The following is a 14717-nucleotide window of genomic DNA, read 5'->3' as shown; positions in this document are numbered from 1 at the left end:
CTGGGGTGTATCACAGGTCACAGGGCTGCACTGCTGAGGGTAGTACATTCCAGGAACATGGCCTGGCTTACTTCCTAGTCCTGGGCTCCTGCATGTGTGCTCCCATGGGCTCTGCACTTCCATGCCAGGCTCCAGTTTTCTACTTCTCAGTTCCTTCTTCCCCTTTTAGCAGATTGTGAGGTCATATTTATAAACTATGTAAATATCTTGTTCCTCATTAGAAATTCACTTCTTTATATCTGTATGGACTCATTGCTCCATATTTTCTTGAATACTATAAGTCTGTTGCCTTTACTTAGTTTAATTGAAATTGATCCTGATTTCCCTGGTAAGAGTCCATTCACCATTGCTTTTGTGAATTTTTGATATTCCTCCATAAATTTTTAAGCACCTTTTCTGCTTTTTCGTGGAAAAAAATATGTTCTGGCTCATTTTGTATTTTACATACTCCAGTCCTCAAGACAGCATTTCCCTAAAGAATTCTGCTTCTTTGTATTGGAATGTTAGGTGCGATAATTACTATTGTGCTATCACTACTTCTAGGATATCACTGCTCATGACTATTGGGACTTCACTGCCCATTCCCAGAGATGAATTTATTTCTAAATTTTCCCTATTTGTTGAGAAACATGAGTTTATGCTGATACATTCTATTCTGCTCCAACACCATTGGGTTCATTCTAGTTTTCACTCTGTGTATTTTTATTCTCTCTTTGACAGTGAGATACCAGACTTCCATTATCCTTAACTCATTAGATTAAACCCCCCTTTATGGAAGCAGCATCAAATTTTGGTCAGCGTATCTTCCCTGAACAGACAGACCCCTGATCTTGCTTTGGCACTGATACCCCATATCAGTCTCTTCTCATGCCCAGACAATCCCCTAGACTTTATCAATTCCTAAAATTCCATGCCCATTTGCACTTATCCCCCATTTCCCTCATCAAATCTGAGCTCTGATATTTCCCTGTAGTTTACTACAGATTAATTTTCCACCAAAAGATACCAACCTTTTTCTTACAGACCTGATGGCTTTGCTGCTGAGTTATTAGAAAAGGAAGGAGAGAAGAACATAAGAAGAAACTAGAAGGGAAAAAATCTTCCTCTTTTTGAACAGGAGTGAATATTGCACTAATCCCATGAAGTTACTGCATACAAGAATCTCATTCACCATTTTAAATGACTAAATTCATGATTAATACCTGATGACAAAAGGAGATGAAACTTTTGTGAAGAAGTTGAATTTATTTCCTATATTGGAAAAAATGTGATTAGGCATGGTCTATTGATGGACAGTGTAAAATATTTCCAAAGACAGTTCAAAGAATATCTACAAATGCATGATTTTCTGTACTGTGAACTTGTCTTCTTCCCATCAAGTTGTGGGATCCACTTCCCATTTGCTTTAATATTGGCTTGGTCCTGATACTTCTTGACAAATACTCTGTGATGGTAGTGAGGTTGAGTCACTTATGAGGTTGTTCTTAATAGATCTGGACCTTCCTCCATTGCCTGTTGGGTCATGTGGAGTAGAACATTTTACTCCAGGTGACAACATTAACTGAGCATCTGGCCAGCAGCCAGCACTGACTCACACACATTTAAGTGAAAATTCTTGGCTGTTTCAGGCACAGTCAAGCCTCAAGATGACCACATCTGATCCCACACCTTGTGGAACAAAAGGACTTCCAAGTTGATTTGGTATATCCAAAGACAAGTGATAAATAATAAATGGTTATGGTTATTTTAAATCACTAAGTTATAGGTGGTTAAAGTGTAGTTGTAAATATTCAAGATATATTGGGACCCTGAAACTTGGGAAGGGGACATCTAAGGGGACTTTGCTGATGCTGAGAATCATGAATGTTAGCTCATTCAGCCTTCCTTTTCAGAAGATGAAACTTGTCCTCCATTGTCTAAGGATACTATTCTTCCTCCTTATGTTTGAAGAACAGATGTGTTTCTCTTAGAGAACTGCTTTATTCATTTCTCCTTGTTCTGGATTTATCATATGGAAGGGTCATTCTATTTCTGCATGAGAACACTATGTAATCCACCTGGTATTACAAGTTTGTTTTACTTTTACCAGAGAGCTATCTTTAAATCTTAATTTCTGATGTTACATCACTGATTCATCCAAAGCTCAGTGAATTCCATCATATCATCTGGAAAACAGGAGCAAATAAAGAGGTGCAACTAAGATACCCTGACAGAACTTTCAAGCAAATATTTCATGGATAACCCCTTGAAGGACCCAGAGTACAGATATGTGGCTTTTGTAAAATAATTATACATTATTGCCTATACCACTTTGTCTAGAATTTAAAATATTTATAGATCAAGCAATAAGATTCATGGTCCTTTTTTTGAACCAATACTTGCAACCAAGTGAGCATTGAGTCAGGACAGTTAAGGAACTCCAATACTTATGCAATTTATACTTTCCAAAAACAATCTTGGGTATGCAAGGTTTGGGAACTCCACTACAACACAGACACAAGTTGGCAATCATGAAAGACATGCCTCTGTTTGTACATAAAAATGATTACTATGCAAACCTATCTGGCTATTTTTTTCCTTTGAGGTGTTGTGGCAGGTGCAACAGGGACAACCACATTGCATCATTCAGTTCACCAGCCTGTTTTATTTTCAAAGGTGAGCTTAAAAGTGAAAGGACCTGTGCCAATTTGAATCTGTTGTGTGCCTCTGAAAGCCAAGTTCTTTAATCAGCATTCAATATTGCTGGGTGAGAGCACTTTATTGTTTCCATAGAGATATGACCCACCCAAATGGGGGTGGTGACTTTTTAATTAGATGGTTTCCTTGGAGATGTGTCTCTAGCCATTCAGGTGGGGTTGCTTATGAAAAAGATTTAGAACCCATGCAGCCAGAACTGAAGAAGGAAACCACCCCCGGGAGAGCTTCATAAAACTAAAAGCTGGGACAGAAGCTAGCAGTTATTTCCATGTGCCCTTCCAGTTGAGAGAAAACCCTGAAATTTATCAGCCTTTTTTGAGTGAAGATATATCAATGTTGGTGCCTTAATTTGGATATTTTCATAGCCTTGGTTTATTTTGGACATCTTCTTGGCCATAGAACTGTAAACTAACAACTCATTAAATTACACTTTTTAAAAGTCATTCCATTTCTGGTATATTAAATTCTGGCAGCTAACAAATTAGAGCATCAACTGTCCTTCATATAACTGGAAACACATTAAATATCTCCAGAATAGGGTGCAAGTCCTTGGGTAATATTCATTCTTAAACTTGATATCTTACAACTTAAGTAGTATAACATGAACAAAGCAGCATTACAGTCCTCGTTTCTATAACTGATCATGTGGTCATAGTTAATATTTATCACTACCTTCTTTCACTACCCATTCCATGTTCCCTTAACCCTCAGCAAGCACTTCAACAGGCTGTGGTTTTGTGCCTTGTAGGATACCCACACCTTCATTCCTGAAGTTTCAGAGCCATTGGTAGTCCTGCCTGGATTGGGTTGTTGCAGCTTTCCATATATTTTAATCACAGGGCATGGTAGTACTAAAAGACACCTTAGAGGATCTCCTATATTCCAGGGAATTCTTCTTTACCTTCATGGTATAGCTGCAGTCCTATTTCCCCCTGATAGTCAGGGTCAATCATCTCAGAAAATTATGTAATCCCCTTATTGGTTTGTCGAACCCAGGGCATGAGTAGCCCAAAGTGACAAGGTGGCAGTCTTAGATTCCAGTTCAATGGAATCATTGTTGTTCCTCCTCATGGAAGCACTCTCCCTTTTGGAACTAAAACCTGTACACCAGAAGAGCTCAGGGTCACAGGGATAGGAAGCAAAATTTTTCCTAGTGGATCACTAGGGGTAATAGTGAATGGTGTCATGCCCATTTCCAGCCCTTGGTTCCTGGACCCATGGTTCCTGATTATGGGAGAAACAGCACCATACAGCGGACACTGCTTCAGAACATACACAGCTTCCTGGAGAACATTACCCCAGCCCTTCAAAGTATTGCCACCTAGTTGGCACTGTAATTGAGTTTTCAAAAGGCCATTCCATCATTTTATCAATCCAGCTGCTTCTGGATGATGGAGAACATGGTAAGACCAGAGAATTACATGAGCATGTATGTGTCCATTTCCACACTTCATTTACTGTAAAGTGTGTTCCTTGACCAGAAGCAATGCTGTGTGGAATGCCATGACAATGAGATGAGACATTCTGTAAGCCCACAGATGGTAGTTTTGGCAGTGGCATTGTGTGCAGGGAAAGTAAACCCATATCCAGAGTATGTGTCTATTCCAGTTAGAACAAATTGCTGCCCCTTCCATGAAGGGAGTGGTCCAATGTAATCAACCTGACACCACGTAGCTGGCTGGTCACCTCGGGGAATGGTGCCATATCAGGGGCTGAGTGTGGATCTCCACTGCTGGGAGATTGGGCACTCAGCAGTGGCTGTAGCCAAGTCAGTCTTGATCAGTGGAAGTCCATGTTGCTGAGCCCATGCATAACTTCTATCCCTACCACCATGACCACTTTGTTCATAAGCCCATTGGGCAATGACAGGAGTTGCTGAGGAAAGAGGCTGACTGGTATCCACAGAACGGGTCATGTTATCCACTTGATTATTAAAACATTCCTCTGCTGAAGTCACCCTCTGGTGTGCATTCACATGGGACACAAATATCTTCATGTTTTTAGCCCACTCAGAAAGGTCTATCCACATACTTCTTCTCCAGGCCTCTTTGTCACCAATTTTCCAATTATGGGCTTTCCAAGTCCCTGACCATCCAACCAAACCATTAGCAACAATCCATAAGTCGGTATATAAATGCACCTCTGGCCAGTTCTGCCAAGCAAAATGAACCACCAGGTGCACTGCTCAAAGTTCTGCCAACTGGGAGGATTTCCATTCACCACTGTCCTTTAAGGACATCCCAGAATGGGGTTGTAGTGCTACAGCTGTCCACTTTTGGGTGGTACTTGCATATCACGCTGAACCATCTGTAAACCAGGCCCAACTTTTCTCTTCCTTAGTCAATTCACTGTAAGGAACTCCCCAAGAGACCATAGCTCTTGTCTTGGAAAGAGAAGGTAATGTGGCAGGAGTGGAGATCATGAGCATTCGGGCTACTTCCTCATGTAACTTACTTGTGCCTTTAGGACCTGCTCTGGCCCTATTTCATATATACTGTTTCCATTTTATGATAGAGTGCTGCTGCACACACCCAAATTTATGGCTTGGTGAATAAGACAACATCCAGCTCATTATAGGCAACTCAAGTCTCATGGTAACTTGGTGGCCCGAGGTTAAGCACTCAGTCTCTACTAAGACCCAGTAGTAGGCTGAAAGCTGTCTCTCAAAAGGAGAGTAGTTATCTACAGCAGATGGTAAGGCTTTACTCCAAAATCCTAAGGGTCTGTGTTGTGATCCTCCTATAGGGACCTGCCAAAGGAAACAAACAGCATCTGTATTTGCCACTGATACTTCCAGCACCATTGGATCTGCTGGATCATATGGTCCAAGTGGCAGTGCAGCTTGTACGGCAGCCTGGACCTGTCACAGAAGTTCTTGTTCAGGTCCCCACTCAAAATTAGCAGCTTTTCTGGTCACTCAATAAGTGGGCCAGAATAGCACACCCAAATAAGGAATATGTTGTCAATAAAATCCAAAGAGACCAACTAGGCATTATGCCTCTTTTATCATTGTAGGAGGGGCCAGATGCAACAACTTATCCTTCACCTTGGAAGGGATACCTTGACATACCCCACACCACTGGACACCTAAAAATTTCACTGAGGTAGAAGGCCCCTGTATTTTTGTTGGATTTATCTCCTATCCTGTGACACACAAATGCCTTATCAGTAAGTCTAGGGTGCTTGCTGCTTGTTGCTCACTAGGTCCAATCAACATGATATCATCAATATAATGGACCAGTGTGATGTCTTGTGGGAGGGAGAAATGATCAAGGTCCCTGCGGACAAGATTATGACATAGGGCTGGAGAGTTGGTATACCCCTTAGGTAGGACAGTGAAAGTATATTGCTGACCTTGCCAGCTGAAAGCAAACTGTTTCTGGTAGTCCTTACTAACAGCTATTGAGAAAAATGCATTTGCCAGATCAATAGCTGCATACCAGGTACCAGGGTATGAATTGATTTGCTCAAGCAATGATACCACATCTGGAACAGCAGCTGCAATTGGAGTTATGACCTGGTTGAGCTTATGATAATCCACTGTCATCCTTCAAGACTCATCTGTTTTCAGCAGAGGCCAAATAAGAGTGCTGAATCGGGGTGGGCTGGGAAACACTACCCCTGAATCCTTCAAGTCCTTAAGAGTGTCAGCAATCTCTGCAATCCCTCCAGGAATTAATAAATAATCCTGCAATCCTTCCAGGAATTAATAAATCAGAAATTGCTTCTGATTTACTATTTTGCTCAGTAGGGGCAGTTCTAGTGGCTTCCACATGGCCTTTCTCACCATAGTAGCTCTCACTTCATGAGTTACATAGCCAATATGGGGATTCTGCCAGTTGCTCAGTGTATCTATTCCAGTTATACATTCTGGGACTGGGGAAATAACTGCAGAATGGGTCCAGGCGCTCAATGGACCCACTGTGAGATGGACCTGAGTGAAAGCTCCATCAATCATCTGGCCTCCATAAGCCCCCACTCTGACTGGTGTACCAGAGTGACATTTTGGGTCCCCTAGAATTGATGATACTTCTGAACCAGTGTCTAATTATTCCTGAAATATTCCTTTTCCCCAGTGAAAAGTTACCCTGGTAAAAGGCTGTCAGTCTCCTTGGGGAAGGCTTGGAGGAAGATGAACAGTATAAATTTGTTGCAGTGTAACAGGGTTCTCCCCCAAAGGGACCTGGCTTCCCCTTCATTTATGGCGCTCTGGGTTTGTAAGCTGTCTCAAGTCTGGAAATTGATTAAGGGGCTGTGACTCTGTGTTTTTGTAATTCAGGATAGACTTCTGTTCACTTGACCTAGAACTCTTTTGTTTATACAGCTCAAACAAGAATTTAGTAGACTTCCCATCTATTATACTTCTAGGTACCCCATGATTTATTAGCCAATGCCACAAATATCTGTGAGTCAGATTATTTTAACTCCTGCTTTGAGTTTGCTGTCTATTATAATAGTCATGTCCACCCGGTCTTTGGCAATGAAGTGCTGCCACCTGCCTTCTGCCAGGTGGCAGAAGGAACTCAGGATCTGGTCATTCCCATAGTGTTTAAAGATTCCAGCTCAGTGACAGCAGTTCTCACAGTAATATCTGACCTACAGAGAAGTGCAACTACAGAGCTCTTAAGGGATGATGGTGCTAGTCTCACAAATTTATTTCTCACTGTTCTGGCAAAAGGTGCATCCTCCAGACATTCCTGGGGGGTAAGAGTAGGCTTTGCATGATAAATCCACTGTGACATTCCAATCTCTCTAAGCCTCTGGGTCTCCTCATCGACATTATACCAGGGTACTGCTGGCATTTCAACCTCAGATAATGTTAGCCACCTTTTGATCCATGTTTCAACCAACCATTCAAACAAACTGTTAATGTCTTTTCTAACCTCTCAAGCTATAACATTGAAAGCAGACTTTCTGCTTAGTGGGCCCATATCAATAAATTCAGCCGGATCCAGCCTTATATTCCTCCCACCATTATCCCACACCCTTAAAGGCCATTACCACACATATTCCCCTAATTTCTGTCTAAGTAAATTGGAAAACCCACACAGTTCTTTTAGAGTAGAATGCACCTCCTCATGTGTGATACTTTGTAACTCACCTTTAGGGTCCTTTTGGGACTTTAGTCTAGTTATAAGTCTGGAAGAAATGAGGGGTGGTGGGGGTGGGTCATGAAAAGAGTTAGAAATATCTTCCAAGCCATTTGCTTCAGTGCACTCATAGAAACTTCTACATCTGTCAGATGGTGCTTAAATTTCTCATTTGAAGGCTTAAGCCCATCCCTTTCACTCATTAATGTATCCAGTGTATCTAACAACATCCAGCCAACATCTCTATACCTCCTATTTTCATACAACTCTGTAAAGGTGTCAAAAACATTATCCCCCAAAGCCTGACTATGTACAAGCAAAGCATTAGAAGAATCAAATGGTGATATTTTGACTGTCTCTTTTACCAACTCACTCCATGGATTGGCCATGTCATTCTGATAATGGGAATCAGAGTCCTTAGTGCCTTTGAGTCCAGGCAGAGTAGAAAACCATTCACAAAAACCCATTTTTAAGATTCTGTTTCTTAAGAACCACGCCTGGTACTAAGTTGTATTAGTTAGAGTTCTCTAGAGAAACATAATCCACAGGAAATATTCATAAATAGAAAATTTATAAAAGTATCTCATATAACCATGGGAATGTCGAGTCCAAAATCTGTAAGGCAAGCTGTGAAGCTGACGATTCTAATAGAGGGTCTGGATGAACTCCACAGGAGAGGCTCACCAAGTGAAGCAGGAAGAGAGCCTGTCTCTTCTGAATCCTCCTTAAAAGGCTTCCAGTGATTAGATTAAGCACCACTCCTTGCAGAAGACACTCCCCTTGGTTGATTACAAATGGAATCAGCTGTGAATACAGCCAACATAATCATCATTTAATTCTATGAAATGTAGTCATAGCAACAGACAGGCAAGCTCTTGCCCAACCAGACAAATGTACCAGCACTTGGCCAAGTTAACACATAAACCTGACCATGACCCAAGTCTTAATAGAGGACCATCAAGAAGATCTCCTCTTGGAAATTGAGATATGGACATATCACAACAAACAAGTCCCTCTCCAGTTCTTCTCTTGATAGACAGTCATAAATACCTAGGCATAGGTTATCTTTGGCCACATTCCCTGTCTTTCCAGAACAAATCTAACTGTAGATTTGTGTTACAATTAAGAGCCACACTGGAAAGCTATAGTTTCCCATTTTCCAGCTTATGTGACTGTTCATATTTTCCACTTTCTGTGGGAAAGAAACAGAACAGCAATATCAGAACCAGTGTGACTGCTTGGCATCCTGATGCACATTAGACCTGGACTTTTCCCTCACCATTGGTCCAATATCTTTGGAACATATGGAGCTAAACTGCTTGGTGTTCCTGGGAAACATTTCCTGTGAGATGCCTTGATATACTTCCAGAGGGGTTTCCTGGACTTTTCCCAGACAAGTTCCAGGACAACACTCTGGAGTTGCCTATCCTCTTCATTAGCCCAATGTTTTGAAACCTTGGAGAGTAAGTTACTTGGTGTTCCTGGGACATTTCTCCCTGGGAAATATATAAACCTATGCTCCTAAAGTGGGGCCTGCCCTACCTCAGAGAAGTCTAGGACAATGTTCCCAGGAATACCTTCATCCTCTAATTTCTTCTTTTCTGAGGGCTAAAAATTGAGCTTGTTTTAGAAGAAAGGAAGCTTCATATTCAGACACAATGGGTCCTAAAATAGACTAAAGAATTATGGCCTAGAGAAGACACAGTTCTCTTGGAAAATACTCAATTCCCATAAGCATAGACCAGAGGTAAATCCTAGAATGATAAAATCAATACCTTGTTTTGTACAAGAATCTTTAGTTGAGAACGTTGCATTACATAAGGTGGAATATCTCAGAAGGCACTTAAAGACAGAAGAAAGAAGGAGGCTCTCATGGAGGGGAGAGGATCTTTCTCAAAGATGTGAAGAAGGTCACCATATACATAGAGGGAAGAATGAAAGTGAGCTAGATGTGTCCCTCAAAGGGGAGAAAAAGTGAGTGGGGAAGGCTTGGGGAACTGAAGGAAGAGAGAGAGAAAGATGGAAGGGCAGCAGCTTCATTTGGTTTCCATTGAACTCCTATATGACACATACAGAAGCCCCCATTTAGGTCTCAACGGCAGTATCACTGGCCATTATGAGTCTACTTGGTTGTGAATGGTGTGGAGATGGGTTCCTGTAATCTCCAAATAGGGAGCCAGAGAATGGAGAGTACACCATAATATGTTCTGGGGGAGTCTGGTCAGAATTTCCATATTCCTAGAGACACAGAAACCAAGTGAGAAGGAAAGTGAAAGTACATAGCCAAGCATCCCAGTCAATAGCCATGACTCACCAGTCCACATGATTGGAGAGCAGAAGTGCCTCCTGGCTGACACTCCAAAATATTTTCCTGGAAAGAGTTTCTAGATTCTTGGCTATACCATGAGAAAGAACTCCAAGGTATAGGACAGATCAAGTAAGCAGGCATAATATTTATTCAAAACATGCAAGAATGACATGCAGACACTCTTGCAAGGGGAGAGACATTTTTCTGAAGAGCAAATACAGATAGCTCAAAAGCACATGAAGAGATGCTCATTTTCATTAGCTATAAGGGAAATGCAGATTAAGGTTACCATGAGAAACCATAAGAATGGCTGCTATCAAACTAAAAGGAAACTATAAATTTTGGAGAGGATGTGGAGAAATTGGGACTATTATGCTCTCTTGGTGGGAATGTATAATGTCACAGCCACTATGGAAGATTGGTGGTTCCTTAGAAAACTAAATATTGAGTTGCCCTATGACAAACAATAGCTCTACTTGACATATACCCAGAAGAGCTGAAAGCAGTGACACAAACAGACATTTGTACACCGATGTTCATAGCAGCACTATTCACAATCACCAAGAGATGGAAACAATTCAAATACACATCAACAGACAAGTGGATTAACAAAATGTGGTATATACATATGATGAAATATTATGCAGCAATAAGGCCAAATGATGCCCTGAAGTACATGACAGGATGCATAAATCCTGTTTTAAGGGTTTGTTTTTACAGTTTTTTCATTACTTTTGTAATTTTTTTTACCAGCTATTTTAATGCTTTCCCTTTCTTCTTCCTTTGTTGATGCCTAGTGCATGGATAACTCACTCATTTGAGTTATCTCAGGTGAGTTAACTCACTAAGTTGGTTTTACGGCAAGGGGCTGTAAAAGCCAGGTGTAGTTTACCACCGTTTTCTTATAGATCTTTCTCCTTGTGAGAAAGCCTGTCTGCTGTCTAGAATTTGCCCTCTGGTAATTAGCAGCCACTGCTCTAATTCTAACCCTGCCTTACTAGAACCCTGCTTTAGCCTTATGAATGGGGTCCATTCTGATGGGACACTGTACCATAATGATTGTTAAATATTCTGCATATCACAAGCACATCCATTACATAAAATGAGATAACTGTTGGTTTGTCAATGTGATTTTTCTAACCTATATTTTGTTCAAGCCCCTGCAGTGATTTTTTTAACTTCTTGACTTGAAAAGGTTAGTTGGAATCATTGGACTGGTCTGTTTGCTTTCCATGAATAGTCCTACCTCATGGAAATACAGGTTTGTTAATTCATTAATTCACAATATCATCCATGTAAATATTCCTTTCTGTAGGTAATTTTGCAGCCCTTAACTTAAGCATCACTTTTTCAGGAAGGCTTCTCTAACTATGAAGACTCAGGCTGAGTTCCCATTCTGTACCTATTGAATTGTGGTAGAGATTTATGTACTTTTCCTTTACAAAACTTATTAAAGTTTTTAATTTCACATTTGCTTATCTAGCTATTTTATTTATGGTCTAGGATTTACACCTGAATACAAGCTCCATAGTACTAGGTAGGATCCAATTAGCTCACCACTGTAGCCAAATTTATTGCATGTGGTTTGGTGCATAGTAGGCACTCAAAAAATTCCTGTTCAATATATGAATAAAAGAAAGTGATAAATAAAGTTTACCAATTTGCATTTACAATGTTTTCTGTTTTGTCTTAAATATTGAGTATTTATGACAGAATTTAGAATTGGGGATTCATGTATTAGGCTAGGAGCTAATTAGTTTCCATCAAAATGAATACCAACTTGGCAATAATAGTAAATAAGATGACCAGTATGCTCTTTAACCCAGTAATTTCAACTCAGATATATATCAGCAGAAAATCTTCTTATGTGACAATGGAAATATAGCCCAATAATATTTATGGGTAGTAGTTAGAAATCCATCAAGAAAGTATTGGCAGACCATGCTTTCTCCTGAAAACTCAGAATTCAGTTGCTGTCTTGCCAGAAATCCTTGATGTTACTTGGCTTGGAGAAGGATCTTTACCTCTGGTAAATGGAGATCTTTGTTTCCTTCTCTTTATTCTCCTAACTGATTATATGCAATTTTCTTCTGCTTATATGGACTTCAATCATCTTTGAATGAGTCTACTCTGATATCATTTCTCTATGAATTTCCAGTTTGCAAATGAGTTCCTACCCACAGTACAAGGGTTTGGAACTTGAACATGCTTTTATTGTGAACAGAAATTAATCCATAACCGTGCATTATCTTGTACTACACTGGAAATTTTACAGTCAAACATTTTCTGTCTCCATAACTATGGCCTTTCAGGAGGTAACTTTTAAAGATATTATTTACCTGCCATAATTTTAAATGCAATTTTATTGAGTTATATTCACAAAACATAGAAGCCATATGAATTACATAATATCTGGTTCACAGTTATCACATAGTTGTATGTAATGCCCCGTTATCAAATTTAGAACATTTTCATTAATCCAGAAAGAAATACAATAAAAAAGAAAACCCTAATCATCCCATACTCCTTATCTCCCCATATTTTTGAAATGTAGTATTGGTGTGGTACATTTCTCACTGTGGACTAAAGAGTATAGAATTTATTTTTAACTATAGCCCATAATATCCAATGGTACATTTTTCCCATGTACCCTTCTATTATTAACTCCTTATAATAGTGTCATACATCTTCTCTAGTTCATGAAAGACCTTATTAATATTTGTACCATTAATCAGGGACATTTTCCACTACAAGCCTTCTGTGTTATACATTCACAGGTTTTAACCTCTAACTTTCCTTCAGGTGATATACATGACTCTAAACTTTCCCTTTCCATCATAGTCACAGACCGTTCAGCAATGTCAATTATTTTCACAATAACGTGCTGCCACTGTCCATTTCCAAATGCTTAAGTTCACCCTAGTTAAATATTCTGCATACATGAAGCAACCTTTCTCCACTCTTTAGCCTCATTCTATATCTTAGTAACCTATATTCTTGATTTTATATCTATAAATTTACATATAATTATATTGCACATTATGTCTAAGAATTTCCATATTATAAATATTTCACATTATACTTAGTTCATATCAGTGAGGTAATGCAATATTTGTCCATTTGTGTCTGGCTTATTTCACATGATATAATGTCCTCAAGGGCCATTCACATTGTCATGTGCTTCAGAACTTCTTTACTTCTTACTGCTGAATACTATTCCATCATACGTATATACCACATTTTGTTTATCCATTCGTCTGTTGATGGACACTTGGCTTGTTTTCCTTGTTTGTCAATTGTGAATAATGCTGCCATGAACACTGATGTGCACATGTCTGCTTGCAGTCCTGCTTTCAGATTTTATAAGTATATCCACAGAAATGGGATTGCTGTGCTTCTTACACTTTCAGTCTTTCATTAGGGGCTGCAACTGATCCAAAGATAATGAACTCCAGGCTATCACACAGGGTTTCAAATGCCATTAATGTGAAATCACAAGAATGAAGAGTTGTCCATATTTATTCTGGTAAAAGATTAGAAAGGTAATGCTGTGCTGGCACATTTGGAAATCTTCTGAGTTACTAGATTTATTTATACCTAAGAGAAAATCTCTGTCTCACTATTAATGTTACCCCACTACAGAAACATGAAGATCATTGGTGCTACAACTGCTTTGTAGCAAAGCAAAGGAAATGGGAAGCTGGAAAGTGGTGGGCTGAGGAGTAAATGAGAGGAAGTTGAGGTTGACTTCACTCTTTCTTGTCATCTTGATAAGGAGGAAAAATTTGATGTTGTACAGATGAATACATTCTAGGGATATGTATTTCCTTCTCAGAGGTATCTTTAGGTTCCACATTTCCACCAACAGTCTATTCAAAGCATTCTAGGCCTTCCCTTTCAAGGTCCTGACAACTATTCCAGAATCTCCTCGTATCCATTTAGAAAGCCATTCTAACATGTTTGGTATTTGCAAAACACAGCAGCATTCCACTTTTCTGGTACCAAATTCTATTCTTGTAGAATAGCTGCTGGAATGTGATATTCCAGAAATGGAACAGCTTTTACAAAGGGGAATATAAGATGAAAATTTACAGTTATAGGGCTGTGAAATTGTCCAAATTAAAGCAAGGCTATAGAAATGTCCAATCTACGGTATCCAGGTAGAGATACATTCTTTCAAGAAGGCTGATGACATAAAAGTTTTCTCTCTTGGCTGGAAAGTCACATTGCAAAATCTGCTAGCTTTCTCTTCTGGCTTCTTCTTTCATGAAGTTCTGCCAGGGATGTTTTCCTTCCTCATTTCAAAAAGTGTTTGGCTGCTTGGGCTTTATGGCTCTTTCCAGATGTTTTCCCTGTTAAAGGACTCCAACAAGCAACCCCACATTGAATGGATGGAGACTCACCTCCATAGAAATTATCTAATCAAAATTTACCACCCACAATTGGGTGGGTCACATTTCCATGGATAACCAAAAAATTTCCATTCAGCAATGTGGAATGAGGATTAAAAGACATGGCTTTTCTGGGGTCCACGAATCAAACCAGCATAGTGTGCTACAGATAATACAAACTGTGTACCTAATAAGTATCTCTTCCTTTAATTTCACACAGAAGTTCAAGCT

At 39.7% G+C, this 14717-nt stretch overlaps 1 long non-coding RNA gene across 2 annotated transcripts in view; it reads left to right on the top strand.

Moving 5' to 3' along the window:
- The window catches only part of LOC143654973 (uncharacterized), a 100700-nt gene that overhangs the window by 47535 nt on the left and 38448 nt on the right, over nucleotides 1-14717 (top strand). For both annotated transcript variants that reach the window (XR_013162031.1, XR_013162030.1), the window contains exon 4: nucleotides 2585-2655. This is a non-coding gene — a long non-coding RNA (uncharacterized LOC143654973). The remainder of the gene's footprint in view (nucleotides 1-2584; nucleotides 2656-14717) is intronic.

Source organism: Tamandua tetradactyla, chromosome 14 (genome assembly GCF_023851605.1).
Source record: "Tamandua tetradactyla isolate mTamTet1 chromosome 14, mTamTet1.pri, whole genome shotgun sequence".
In the NCBI taxonomy this organism is placed as follows: domain Eukaryota; kingdom Metazoa; phylum Chordata; class Mammalia; order Pilosa; family Myrmecophagidae; genus Tamandua; species Tamandua tetradactyla.
Note: the sequence above shows the minus strand (reverse complement) of the source record. Positions and strands in the feature narration are given on the sequence as shown.